Here is a 15,500-nt window from a genome sequence, read left to right as displayed (position 1 = left end):
TGCCTGGCGCTCGGCATTAAGGGGATAAACCAGGGACTGGTCGTCTCCATATCAGTGTAATGTGTCTACGTGGGGTATCCATGTAAAACTGCGGCATGATGTCTCTGTGTGCTGGAATTATAAAGTCCTGACTAGTACAAGCAGAAAAACAGACACACACGCACGCACGCACGCACGCACGCACGCACGCATGCACGCACGCACGCACAAACGCACAAACGCACCCCCCCCCCCCCCCCCCCACACACACACACACACACGCACACACACACACGCACATGCATGCACGTCAAACCCCCAAGACTTAAAATGTACCGGACCTACTCTCACGTGTTAATATCATGTACCCTAGTGACAACAGTTGTCTTGACACAGTCTATCTGGACCATTTAAAACAATTGCTTTCGTAATTGCAAGAATGTAACATTGGAATCAGACTCGAATTGGAATAACACCGTACTGTACTCTTCTGGATCTAATAAACAAACTTCACTGTGCCCTTGGTGGAGCTTAGATAGACCTTTGATGTCAGTACGGAGGGATTTTGTTAAATAAATCTAAGGATATATTTTTTCATGATATACAACTTCAGAATTGAAAATAGATCCCCTGTCTTAAAGGATTTTGTCAGATCATGAGTATTCTTGCAATATATTTAGCTGCACTCCTGCGGACAATCAAGCCTTTCTGTCAAATGTTTCTACAGCACTATACGAGCCCTGGAGTCGAATACGCAAATGTTCATGAACATATAGTCTTTTTAACCAATTCTCACCGTAATGAGACTTCTTCTGTAAGTCATGATTCGTGATAGAACGTACTAAATGCAATATAAATTAAGTATAAGCTGCTAGTGGTGAGACCCCTGAAAATCCGGGTTACAATTGGTCTTCAGCAACCCGTGCTTGTCGAAAGATTTGAGGATTGTCTGGTCCAGACTCGATTATTTACAGACCAATGAAACATAGCTGGAATATTGCTGAGGGTTAAACAACAAACCAACAAACAACAAACGTAGTTTGTCTCTAAAAGTGACGATGCATGCAATTACAGTAAACTACGGTTATAACGAACACGCTTATAACGAACTGACGGATATAACGAACTTACTTTTTGGTCCCGACAATGTGCTGTAGTTATACTGTATATATGTTTATAACGAACTACGGTTATAACAAACTAAAATTAGCAGTCCCTTTAAGTTCGTTATAACCGTAGTTTACTGTAGGTGGAACAGCCCATCAGTTAGCCCTGTTCGGATATTTCCAATTTACGGCGCCTGTTATTGCATATTTGATTTTAAAGCATTTCTATTTAAACACAAAGGAAACCTTAACTATAGTTTGCTCGACCCCCATGTGTTGTGTAATATATCACCGACAGACGTCTTCTAGCTTGAACTAAAATAGTTTAGGGCAAAACTATACTTTATTACATAACGCGTAGGAGTAGAGCTTCATTTAAATAACAACATCGGTAGAACTATACTTTAATTACAACATGGGTAGAACTTTACCTTAATTACAACATGGGTAGAACTATACCTTAATTTCAACATGGGTGGAACTATACCTTAATTACAACATGCGGTGGAATTATACTTTAATTACAACATGGGTAGAACTATACCTTAATTTCAACATGGGTGGAACTATACCTTAATTACAACATGCGGTGGAATTATACTTTAATTACAACATGGGTAGAACTATACTTTAATTACAACATGGGTAGAACTATACTTTAATTACAACATGTGTTGCACATTTTAGCACAATGCATATTTCAGTGGTAAAATACTCACACTTATGTGCAGCAAAAACTGTTCTTTTCGCGCTCTTTATATATGTTTTCAAGTTGTCAAGGGGACACGGGTAGCCCAGTCGTCAAAGGCTCCGCTTGGCTTTCAGAGTTGCGTCCCTTGGGACGCCAGAAACCTTGATCATGAAAACGACCCGATAATATTTCTAGGTTTGTCAGCACCATATCCGTGCTCGTGGTCTTCACCAAAATGGTTAACGTCTGAGACCTGCAACACTTCGAGCTTTCTTCCCACATGAAGCTGACTCGCCGTGAAATAAGTGGAATACTGTTCAAAGCTGCGTTAAAACCCAACTCACTCACTCGCTCTATAAGCTTAGAAACCGCAAAGTATGCTTTAAAAAAACGCTAAAATGTCAACAAAAATGAGCGCGAGGCGAGCAAAACCTTTCATGAATCCTTATGGTAACCATACGTTTCAAATAATGCATTGCCTGCCAATATGTTAGCAGTATTTACGGATTCAAGACAGAAGCGTTGATATTTTTATGTTCTTTATCTGAGTTTATTTGCCGCTTTCATTTCTTGTTGTAACGCATCAGAACGTGGCTTTCTTTGATAAGAACTATTTCCCTTTTAGAAGGAATTAATGGCGACGGAAGCGATCATTTGCTTTGTTGAATATTGATCTTGAGACATTACACGAGCTCAATCCTTTTCCGGCTTTTCACGTTTGTTTGGTAATATCAGTACGAGCCTGTATTCGTAGCTTTATAATTAAATGTCCAATTCCTACTTATCTGAATCTATTTTCGTCTTATTTATCAGGAACATAGTACAATTAACCTTTCCAGTATATTGTATGTCAGTATATTACGAGCTTGTTCCTGAACATGGACTTCGTTATATTTTCAGAGCACACCGTTATGAAGGCACTGCAAACAATGGGAACAAAGGAGATTTTGGATCAAATGGACAGATGCATTTCATAAATTTTCCCTGAAAGTGCAACACTTTGACATGTGAGTACACATTAATGATTTGGAATGGCGGGTTTCTTATCTCTGACGTATTTGCTAACATGCTGCAGGATTGTACGTCATGATGTCGTCAAGGGTACCTCGCGTTCTGGCAGCGTGGTTAGTTCTGATTCGCCTTGCTATCTTTGTCTCTTGGCTCAGCATGCTCACTTTATTTTTAGATTAAGGGTGGTGATGTTGATGTTAAATCGAACTTCTTCGTTGTATGACACGTCATAGTCAGATCTACCTCAGATAAGATGAGCAGTGTCACAGCTAAACTTCCAGCGCCTGAGAGGCAGCTTGAGTTGCATACTCCCCAGGGAGCTGGGAATGAATATCCAGTGCACATCGATCCATTGACCGGGGTAATAATTAATATGTAACAGCGCCACTTGAAAGCACTGGTTGGATATTAGGCGTTTTACAAATCAATGATGGTGGTGATGATGATGATGATGATGATGATTGATGATGATGATGATGATTGATGATGATGTTTATTATTATTAAGGATATGTTGAAAATGTAACATTTACTGACCAAACTTACAAACCGTTTTGTCTTCCGGTACATGATTACAGTGATGTAACTTTAAAGTTTATATGTTCTGCCAATTATGTATATTGACTACATGACAATTGTGTCTGTAATAGCATTCCGTACATTTGGTATAATTTCGATGACCTATGTAAAAAATATTCAGTAATCAAAATCATAGGACCATTATGTCAACTACCCCAGAACTACGGACGCTACTTCACGACTGTTTTATGCATCAATTTTTGAATAATTGTGATCGGCGTCTGTTTGAAAGGTACATTGGGGACACATACTTGACACATGCATTACGTCGGATTCTTCCTATTAAGAGTATAAGAGCGTTTGAACCGAGACGTTGAGACTCTCAAGAGCAAATTGATGTGATTGTATGCATATGCCATCTTAAAAGTTCCAGCATTTTACAAGGGGTAGTTCCCAACACTTCCAGAGCTGCAGGGTCTATCACATACATGATTCTATTTTGAGCATACATTCATATATGGTGTCTTTTAAAAGGTCGAGTGCAAGTAACGCTGGTGATTCCAATATTGGGTATAATTCACATGCTATCCTCATTCTTTAATTCAATTATATCATTTGGAAGCGCACTGCAAGATGAAAAAACTACTTGGACCAACATTTACGAAGCGGAAATATCAATCGATTCATTATTAGACGGGATTTTCACATATCCATGCATTAGTCACGATCAGTTATTCTCAGAAATAAATCAGTTCAAAAGGAATGGGATTACGAAAAGGATTTGTTCCATCTGTATTTGCGGGGACAATGGGACAGTTATATTATTTCTCCTAAAAGCATTTTTAAGATGAGCCCTCAATATGTCTAATGGCTGGAGATTGGATTATATCCATTTGTCCCCGTGTGAACATATAACACAATCTGTCTCATCTAACAACGTCTAGATCTGGTATTGTCTCTCAGTCTCCAGTAAACGTCCAAGTGTAGGACCTACATAATGCTTAGCTTAAATGTTACACACTTGCAATTATCAGTGTCAAAATGTGCTTTTATTAAATAGAAAAAATAGATCATAATCATGTCATACCCGTGTATCATACATAGGGGTAGATTATATTATCTGCAAAACTATTTATCCTATATTATACGTTTGGTTGTTTGCAATAGCAAAGTTTTAAGACCGTAGACTGTTTTCATTCGAGTCTGGTCCCGACAAACCAATGATTGATAATAGGAACAACGATCCATGCCATCAGGATACGATAAATCGCAACCAACCAAGTAATTGGGTTTGACCACCCGATCCATTAAGTCGCCTTGTACGACCGGCAATTAAACTCAAATCGGATTGCGAATCTTCTTGCTTTAACACATTCGTGTCGTTGTAGTTTTCGTTCTCTCAATGAGTGAAATTTGTTGGTTGAAGTGAGTGAGTGAGTTTTACGCCTCTTTGAGCAACACATTTCAGCACATCGAGGACCCGTGAATATACGAGTTGGAATAGGTCTTCAGCAACCAATGCTTGTCATAAAGGGCGATCATGCTGGTCATAAGAGGCGACTAACGGGATCGGTCGGTCAGGCTCGCTGACTTCAATGATGTAGTCGTATCAGAAATGCGTGGATCGATGCTCATGATATCATCAATCACATGTAAGGTTTGTCGCGCCCAGACTCGATTACAGACAGCCCTATATAGCTGGAATATTGCTGAGTGCGGCGTTAAACAACAAACAAAACAGGACACGGGGAATTGACTTGAAAAAGTATATCAATATGGGGAACTGAACAAGCGTTTCGGCATTACGAGCCAACATGTTTTACCACTAGGCTGCCCCACCGCCTTTTGTCTGAACACTTTCCTCACACATTAAGCTGACACGCAGATATATCTGGAATGCTGTTCAAAGCGGCGTTTAACCAAACTTACTCACTTACTCCACAAATAAACTGAATGTCAACAATTGTACATAATCTATTTGATACTTGTGAAAGGTACGTGATAAAATATTGGGATCAATGACTATTACCTTCAATTAACGTTGCACAGCTTTGGTAGACCCGTGCCATTATGTTCCCCAATCTGTACTTCAATCATATCATTAAGAAACTGTAATAATTCATTTGCGTTAATGCGGTCATCAATAACGTTGTAAATTGTGATTTAATGTAGATCCACTACCGCTAGTGAATCAATCAGAATGCAGTATTAATAAAAGACTCTAAAATACTTTATTCCTATTCTATTGTGTCGCCATGCATACATTTTGATTGGAATTTGATTGATTTTATCACTCTTTTATATCCATAATCACCGTAAAGTGTTGACGGACGTATAATAGAGCAATACAATATCGATAACGCACTTCATGTAATCGGTGGAACACACTGAAACGTTTTGAATATCTAAATGTATGAACGAAACCTGAAATCTGAAAATTAAAACCTGAAATCAATTCTGTGTGAACACAGACTGCAATTATTGAAACCCTGCCCTGTCGTCTAAAGCGTCAGAATTCTGTGTGTTGAGGTGCTTTCCGTAACTCTAATGAAACATCTCAGCTTCATAGCATTCAATTTGAACATTGACATTTTTTTCGTTTCAACATTGTTACTTGACATTAACAAAACAAATTTCTGTAGGATAACTAGGATAACAGATATAATATTTATCAATGAACTGTTTTTTTAGTTCAGACTTATTGGTAAGAGATGGCAGTCACTTTCTAAAGTATTTAAATCACAGGACTGACAAATTCTGCGTTCTCTTAAGATCCCAATATCTCTTTCCGTCTCGATAAAAAGTTCTTGTGAACTACATCTGAATCTTGCAAGTGCATTTCGAAATGTCTTTAGTGTTACATTAAAAAGGGATTGCTCTCTACAGAAACTGTTTTCAATGTCTTAGTAAAAGCATCTATGAAATGATCTGTCCATATATGGTCCATACATTACCATGACCACTTGAATAAAAGGGACGGTTGGGTAGCCTAGTGGTTAAAGCGTTCGCTCGTAACGCCGAAGACCCATGTTCGATTCACGACATGAACAATGTGTGAAGCCATTTTCTGGTGTCCCCCGCCGTGATATTGCTGGCGGCGTAAAACCATACTCACTCACTCGAATATAGCTGATGCTTAACAGAAGATACCAAGTTAGTCTGTCCTTGTTGATCATAGAGTAATAGCATTTTATAAGATTTCTTTGGATATCTTGTTACAGGAATTTTAACTAATTTGATCTGATATTTTGTCTGTACCTTTGAAAACCTAACTAATGGGTATAGTCCACATTCCCCGAAGACCATTAAATTAATTAGACGTACTAGGTTTCACACCAAGGAATCTGTTGGATGCATATAAATTTACCTTTTCCATGACATCAATCATCTGCTCCATAAATCAAAATTACTTGTTTGTCATCGTACGGTGTGATTCGTTGTCCGTTCTGTCATCAGCTGATTTGTGTTGCACAGATTCCATTTCATGGATATACAAACTGCTGCGATATTGCTCGGATATTGGCTTCCATTAACTCATTCAAACTTTAAGGTATTTGTACCTTTTGGAAATATTTAATACATGTAGGACGTTTATGTATTATGTAGTTTCACGATGCAGAAATGTACCTAACTAGCATATATTAACCTTATGAGATGAATATGACTTGGTATTCTTGAGCTCTGTGAAGATCCGGGATAGAATTGGTCTTCAGCAACCCATGCTTGTCGTAAGAGGCGACTATGCTTGTCGTAAGAGGTGACTAACGGGATCGGGTGGTCAGGTTCGCTGACGTGGTTGATGCACGTCATGGTATCCCAATTGCGTAGATGGATGCTCATAATGCCAATCTAATGATTGTCTGGTCCAGATCCGATTGTATACAAACTGCCGTCATATAGCTGAAACATTGCGGCGTTAAACAACAAACACAAAGAACTGACATTTTTTTCTGTCTGAACTAGAACAGCAGCCAAACATATAACATATGTTATACATATATAACAAGTTAGGAAACAGATTATCTTAATCGATTCATACATATATCGACCGCCTCCGTGGTCTAGTGGTAGAGCGTCCGCCCGGAGAGCGGAAGGTCCGGGGTTCGATCCCCGGCCGTGTCATACCAAAAGACGTTAAAAGATGGTACTTGTTGTTACCCTGTCTGACACTCTGCATTAAGGGGCTAAAACAAGGACTGGTCGGCTCAGAGTCAGTACACTGTGTCTGAGCGGGTTATTCATGTTAAAGTGCGGCATAAATCGGCATCAGTCCGGACTAGTACAAGCACACACACACACACGTGCATGCACGTCGCTATATAAGTGCAATAATCTTGGACGCGGCGTTAAACCCCATTTCACCTCACCTCATACATATATCAGAGTTAAGATGTGGCGGTTCTCGTCAATCAAAGTCAATGAAGAATACACAAGTTTTCTGACACTGTTATCTACACACACGTAAACCTTCAAGCTGATGATGCTAACTAAGGGATCATGTTCTATTTCGCATACAGATTGCTTTCACTGTGGGAAGTAACAAAGCCAGAGATGTGTCTGTCCCTTAAGCGTAGCCTATGAAAGTTTAATAGGCGAATAATACGGCGGATAACACAGGAACAATAATGTGGTACTTGTGTTTGTCCCAGCCGTCTTGATGAGCTTACAGTTGTCACATGACTGCAGCCATAACCTATAACATAGGCATTTGCCCTTTACAAGCTCCAGACATGCTTCGTGACGGAACAGGTCGACATAATGCGTTTATCCATCCCTTACAAAACGCCTTGTCATTGATTATGAACTCTGGAACGCTTGCAAACGTAAGTAAATCCTATTTGATGTATATTTGCTACCATTGGGAAGGTCCGGGGCTTGTTTAGTGTAATCGCTTCAACAGGACAAGCAAAGATGTGCCACCGTTCCCGTTTTTATCAAATCTTGCCTTCGGCTAGACGTGGGCTATTCAATAAGACTCTGTAGGAACAATTTTCTAAAATCTACAAAAGCTTTGCAAGGTGATTCCTATCGAACTTTGATTTTCAGTTGCAGAAGCCCCAGTATCAGAACAATGTGGTCATGCGTTAGCTAAACTCGAAATTCTTCTCGTTTTAGTGTTCGCTTCATTAACGTCACCCGACTGAAGATGAAAATAGGTCGCAATCAGCTCATCTGAAAACACAACGTGAGGCTTAGGGGTCGGAAGCAGTCTCGGGTTTGATTATCAAGATAGCTCAATGACCATTTTGTCTCAGTTATGACAATAATGTGCCTGCATCTGCAGTACTGTCCTTCGTTTTTCTTTCAAAACTCTATGTTGATGTAATATAACAATGAGGTAATTTTCATACATTAGAAACGAACTCACACTGTTTTGACGTCACTGGCAGGAACCGGAACCGTGACCGTGTGTGACGTCATTTTGAAGTTTAAATAGATCATTGTACATCTTGTCGCTAAAATAAGCAAGCATTTAATGGATAATAATTTTGCTGCAATAAAATTATTCTCCTTTCATTATTAAATATAACCGACAGAAACTATTTCCATATTCAAAAGAAACCTCCACTAAAAGCATAAGCATGCGTTTATAAATTATAATCAAACAGCGATGATTCCAGGTGACCGAGAAATGGTACCCTACCCCACCGGTGGCACCCGTCACAAACGCATGCAAGGGCAAGTCAATGGAATATCTGAACAACAACACGGGAACATATTATGTCAAGTCAAAATAGGGAATTGCATCGGACATCACTTTTGTCATTGATGCATCAAGTGTGGAGTGTCCGCCACATGTCTACCACAAACATGTGTGCAAGCTTCACAGAGGCCTTGAATATTGAAATGTGATCAAACAACTATTGACCAACTGTCGTACGACGCTCTTGGAAAACCATAATACAGTAAACTAAACGTATAAGTGCAATGAATCTGCCGACAGGCACGTATATGAATGTTCAAACAAACTAAATAAAAAAAACCGCACATTAATAATGAGACAGGCAATGGTCATTCAGCAAAGATGATAAAAATCCAAGTGTGTTTCACAAGATAACACGATTATCGTAAATCAAACTATCAGAAAGCAGCTGAAGAATGTAGGGTGGCTTACCGGACATGCGAATGTCTGACTTATGTTACGGATGAGGGAGCATCAGTTACATAATGAGTGAGTGAGTGAGTTGTGTTTAACGCCGCTTTTAACAGTATTCCAGTTATATCACGGCGTGTCAGCTTAATGTGGGAGGAAGGCCCGAAGTGATGCAGGTCTCAGACGTTTACCACTTCGGTGGAACCCACGAGCACGGGTATGGTGCTGACAAACCTAGAAACATAATTGGGGCGAACCGGGATTCGAACCCACAATCATAGGTTTCTGGCGTGCCCAAGGGACGCAACTCTGCACAGCGAATCGCGGCGCCTTAGACGACTGGGCCACCTGTGCCTCTGTTACATAATGAATCGGTCCTTTGTTCTTTTAGTCAGGATACGGAGTGAAGGGAGAACGGATTTGTCAGATTCACTTGACGAAAAATGAACGCTGTAAATAGGGTCAGGTATTGACAGATGTGATCGCTGTTCACAGATTTAATTGTCCTATGAATTTAACAATGACTTATCTTTGTGCGGTTATATTAATTACCCCTTAATCCCGTCGATAGTAAATTATTTGGAGTTGTTGTGACAAAAAGGTCTTGCCAGTGTGTTGCAGTCTCAGAACAGAACAGAACCTTATTCACTCAAGGCTATGAATGGGGAGTTAAATAGAGGTCTATTTTTTTGTGACGTGGCAGTTCTGATTAAATGAACAGAAAATGTGGCGACAGAAATAATAGAGTGTCCTCAGAGTAGGTATGTTTTTCAATTGAAATAACTTGGTCAGTTTGAAAATTGACGGTCGATTAATGTGATAAGGATAAAAAAAACCTTCTTCACATTGAAATACACACACTTAAACGAAAACTGGTATTCATCTGCAGTATTATTTTTGTGGACGTAATACACATATACTTTCCATGAGAGGAGTGTTCTGTAATCTACCCGTTTCAACAGGTAGACTGTGACAAGGAGTCTGCATTAAACTTATAAACTAGTTTTAGATTTATTAGATACATTTTGCAGATAAAATTCACTGTCAGTATTTTCTTTAACTGTCTTGCAGAATCTGCTTTTACTCTAAATTTTTATGTCAGAGTTCAGTTTTTGAATATATCGATCTGTGAGAGAATTCTTAATTTTATGACGAAGCAAATTTCTGTTTGAAAAGAAATAATCAATCCATGTAATTTTATTGCTTGTCGTTATTGAAGTGTCATAAATGCAAGAAATCCATTTGTTTTGATGATTTTTTGTGTTATCTTTAGAGGTACTCCGAGGGACATTATCGATAAGACCAGAAAGCTTGTTCGATTTGTTTCCTGTTGTCAATTTATTCAAAAAGTCCTAATATGACATATATTCAATGCCATAAACATGTCCCAATGTGCCTACAGTAATTTCTGAAGGCACATTGGGATGTAGGCACAATAGGATTGAACCGATAGAGGGATGATACAGCTATAAGTGCAGTACGTCAACAATACCTGGGAAGGAAGCGATCTGCCAGGAAGGAAGTACATCTGTTAACATAGGTGGCTGAATAGCTGGTACAGAAGCGGCACATACCGTTTTTCTTCATCAGAGTTGGATGCAAATGCAAGGCACTGGACAAAACACGTTGCCCGCCACAAACTAGCTGCTGTTGATGAGGAAGTGAAGATTGATGTATTTGATTGATGGCTTAATCAGATCTTAAACATCCTATCGATACAACAATATGTTCATGGCATCTGTTACAATATCGAATACCGCGTTTGGCGATGGATTCGGCGTTGAGGAGGGCAGATGTATATGCGTTTCTACATAACATTTGTAGCATGAAGTCATATGTTCTTATTCGTACATTCCAGCAGCTCCAGCTTTTGTGTCAGCATTCCACAACTTTTGACGTACTATCGAGCATGCTCTTTATGCGAAGATTATTAAGAGCGCGACACGATCGAGACTCTTGCTCAAAGGTTGTGATCAAGGCTACAACATTCAAGGCCTCATTAAAACTTTCAACAAGTTTTATGGTAGGCACGTGGAGGAATTTCCAAATGTGACACATCAGTGACAAAAATGATGTCCTATACAATTCCATATTTTGACTTGTACCATCTGTTCCTGTATTGTTTAGGTGAATAATTGATTTTCCTTTGCATGTGTTTGTGACAGGTTTTTATTTACTGGGGGTAACTCTATAATTAACATCTATTGTGTGCTTATGCAAGGATGACCAAGTCGTCCCAGTTGCAATGTTACATTTCTTATGATCGCGACAATACTGTTATCGTTAGTTGATGCCTCATATTTCTAGGTTTGTCAGCACCATACCCGTGCTCGTGGGTTTCACCGAAGTGGTTAACGTCTGAGACCTGCATCACTTCGAGCTTTCCTCCCACATTAAGCTGACACGCCGTGATATAACTGGAATAATGTTAAAAGCGGCGTTAAACCCGACTCACTCACTCACTCACTCACTCTTTGAGCATTAAGGAGTGGGCACCTCTCGTTGTTCAATAATTATTACAGGCAGAAATATCTGTGGAATTTTGCTGTACGCTGGAGGGCAACGTGTCCATTGAGAATGATGTATAACCAAATTCCTAGGTATTCTCACTCACTCACTCACTAAGACATGCATCACTTCCACTTCCTCCACATTGCGCTGGACCCGTGAAGATTCCGGGATAGAATAGGTCTTCAGCAACCCATGCTTGCCTTAAGACGTGAAGATTCCGGGATAGAATAGGTCTTCAGCAACCCATGCTTGACGTAAAAGGCGACTAACGGGAACGGGTGGTCAGGCTCGCTGACTTGGTTGATGCATGTCATCGATCCCAATTACGTGGATCGATGCTCATGATATTAATCACTGGATTGTCTGGTCTGGACTATTGCTGAGTGCGGCGTTAAACAACAAACCAACCAACCAACATTGGACTGACAGTTCGTGTTGTTATAATACATTTCAGAGCATCCTAAACCCAACATATTCACTACATATATCTAATTCTATTTGTGAGATAATCTTGACCTGAGGGGATGTGAAATGAGGTGTGGCATCGCGTTCAAGATTATTGCACTTACATAGCGACGTGCATGCACGTGTGTGTGTGTGGCTGCTTGTACTAGTCCTGACTGATGCCTATTTTAAAGTGCTTGCCCACTGAGATACCATGCCGCAGTTTAACACGAATACCCCACTCAGACACAGTATACTGACTCTGAGCCGACCAGTCCTTGTTTTCGCCCCTTAATGCCGAGCGCGAGACACGGTAACAACAAGTATCATCTTTTAACATCTTTTGGTATGACGCGACCGGGGATCGAATCCCCTACTGTCCGCTCTACGTGCATACACTCTACCACTAGACCACGGAGGCGGTCTTCTTGACCTGAATGTAGATTCATCTGAACGCAGATATCAATATGACACATTTAGTTTTAATTCGAGCAGCTCTTTATTTGACAATAAACAATTATACTTGTTTATCGTGACTTTTGTTATACTGACTAGGTAGGGAACTAATCGAATGTGAAAGTGGTTTTACGCCGCTTTTAGTAATATTCAAGCAACATTACGTTTGGTGGACACCAGACATGGGTTTCACACATTGTAATCATGTGGAGAATCGAACCCGGGTCTTCTGCGTGACGAGCGAACGTTTTATACACTAGGTTACCAATCGACTCAAAGTACGAGGAAACCGCTGTTAGGTTCCCCTCCGTATCTGACACTATGCATTGATTGGGGCACTTAAAAATACGGAATCATGTGCAAAAACGAACTTAGAGTTGTGCATGAACAGTGCTTAAAGATAAAAAACACATCAGGGTCGTGGGCATCTTTGTAAGAAGGTCATGAGTAACAAGAAATGCGTTTTAACAAGCGCTATGTGTCACGTCATTCCGAATAACACGCGCTAGATCCTCGTATTTCAACGCACTGTGTTAGATTTAACAAGGTGGAACAAGGCTTTCCGAAAAGATGCGGAGAATGTCCAATCCACTGCTCTGAAATAAGAAAACATTTTGTAAACAGCCGTGGATAGATCACTTGTATGTTCTTATTGTAAATATAATCCATTTGTGTGCGAATGAATTCATGCTCTCGGGAAATATAGCGAGCAAAATGATCAAAAGAATTATAAAATAGAAGTCTCTATTTCCTACTTATGTACCTCCTATAATGACAACAACCATAATATATATATATATATATATATATATATATATATATATATATATATATATATATATATATATATATATATGTGTATATATATATATATATATATATATATATATATATATATATATATATATATATATATATTCATTTGGGAATGGGTGGCCCAATCGTCTTAGGCGCCGCGATTCGCTCTGTAGAGTTGTTTCCCTTAGGCACGCCAGAAACCTATGATTGTGGGTTCCAAATCCCGGTTCGCCCCGATTATGTTTGTCAGCACCATACCCGTGCTCGTGGGTTCCACCGAAGTGGTAAACCTCTGAGACTTGCATCATTTCGGGCTTTCCTCCCACATTAAGCTGACACGCTGAGATATAACTGGAATACTGTTAAAAGCAGCGTTAAACCAAACTCACTCACTCACTCACTGTAAATTCATTTTGATCTCATGGCTGCGTCAGTAATGGAACCCTCCTCTCTGACAGTTGCTTATTGGCTGTTAATTTCGTCAACACATAAAGAACGATGTAATCAAATGAGACGATAAGCTTAGAAAGTTTTAGATAGAAACTGTTAAGCTTATACAAATAATCTCACGATCGCCTTTTATTATTTATACGCAAGTAAAGAGTTTGGAAACAGACATTATGTCATGCCTGTTTATGTCATATCAATCATGCAATGAAATTACATTATCAGGTGAAATGTATGTTTTGTTTTATGACTTTTGATGTAAGCCTGCAATATCAATGACCGACAGGACCGCCCCCGTGGTCTAATGGTAGAGCGTCCGCCCGGAGAGCGGAAGGTCCGGGGTTCGATCCCCAGCCGCGTCATACCATAAGACGTTAAAAGATGGTACTTGTCGTTACCCTGTCTGGCGCTCGGCATTAAGGGGGTAAAACAAGGACTGATCGGCTCGGAGTCAGTATACTGTGTCTAAATGGGGTATTCATGTTAAACTGCTGCATGGTATCTCAGTGTGCTAGCACTAGAAATCGGCATCAGTCCGGACTAGTAGAAGCAGCCACACACACACGCACACACATATACGTGCATGCACGTCGCTATATAACTGCAATAATCTTAGACGCGACGTTAAACCCCATTTCACCTCACCTCACCTCAATGACCGACAGAGCTCTCTCTAAGAATAGTAAAGGAGAAAACCAGGAGGAAACCCGTGACTTGAGTGAACTGTTGCTGTTTGTTCCTCGAGGTAACACATGACGTCATTGAGAATGTAATGACATTACATTCAATAATAAGATGTGTGCAGGACATGACTGTAATCCAATATATAATTTCGTTATTGCGTGCCAATGAAATTATTACACTAAATGCCTGTAACAATCCAGACCCTGTTTGTCTAATCCGAAAATACGTGTGTTTTTCATCGTATAATGTTATGAGGATTTGTTCGTATATATTGTCCGTTTTCTTCAAAGTAAACACAGCGTTTCTGTGAATAAATAACATATATTGAAAATGCATAATTTCTAAGAATGAAAATGCAAGGTGTTTACTTCGTCCACAGCAGGTACATGAAAAAGTGTATACAAAATTCCAAGACCGAACACCGTCTCCTCAACTTGGACATTTTCACATTCATGTTCTGCTGTTCTTGAAACGTTTATAACAGCAGATTCTCTGAAACAGCTCCGTGATCAAATTACTGCGCTATCTTTGGGATAATGATACAATCATTTCAAGCTGTTTCAGGTGATTAATAGCATACTTTGTCTTTCCCAAAAGAAATTCATTTCAGGTACTTATTATTCAAATCCAAGAGACAATCATCATCCAACACCGCTTATTATCATACCAATGACTCGCAAAGTCGAATCATTCTACTCTTCTCATTTCAATACTGTACGTTCCAATAGAACCTCATTAGCATAGTCAAGTATCACTCAAAG

General features: G+C 39.6%; 1 protein-coding gene across 1 annotated transcript in view; it reads left to right on the top strand.

Moving 5' to 3' along the window:
• The window catches only part of LOC139470946 (orexin receptor type 2-like), a 107,904-nt gene that overhangs the window by 63,762 nt on the left and 28,642 nt on the right, over positions 1-15,500 (top strand). Inside the window, exon 2 of the mRNA XM_071253269.1 lies at positions 2,677-2,783. The gene's annotated coding sequence lies outside the window, so the exon portion shown is untranslated. The remainder of the gene's footprint in view (positions 1-2,676; positions 2,784-15,500) is intronic.

Source organism: Haliotis cracherodii, unplaced genomic scaffold (assembly GCF_022045235.1).
Source record: "Haliotis cracherodii isolate W230 unplaced genomic scaffold, xgHalCrac1.p SCAF_21, whole genome shotgun sequence".
NCBI classification, from domain to species: Eukaryota; Metazoa; Mollusca; class Gastropoda; order Lepetellida; family Haliotidae; genus Haliotis; species Haliotis cracherodii.
Note: the sequence above shows the minus strand (reverse complement) of the source record. Positions and strands in the feature narration are given on the sequence as shown.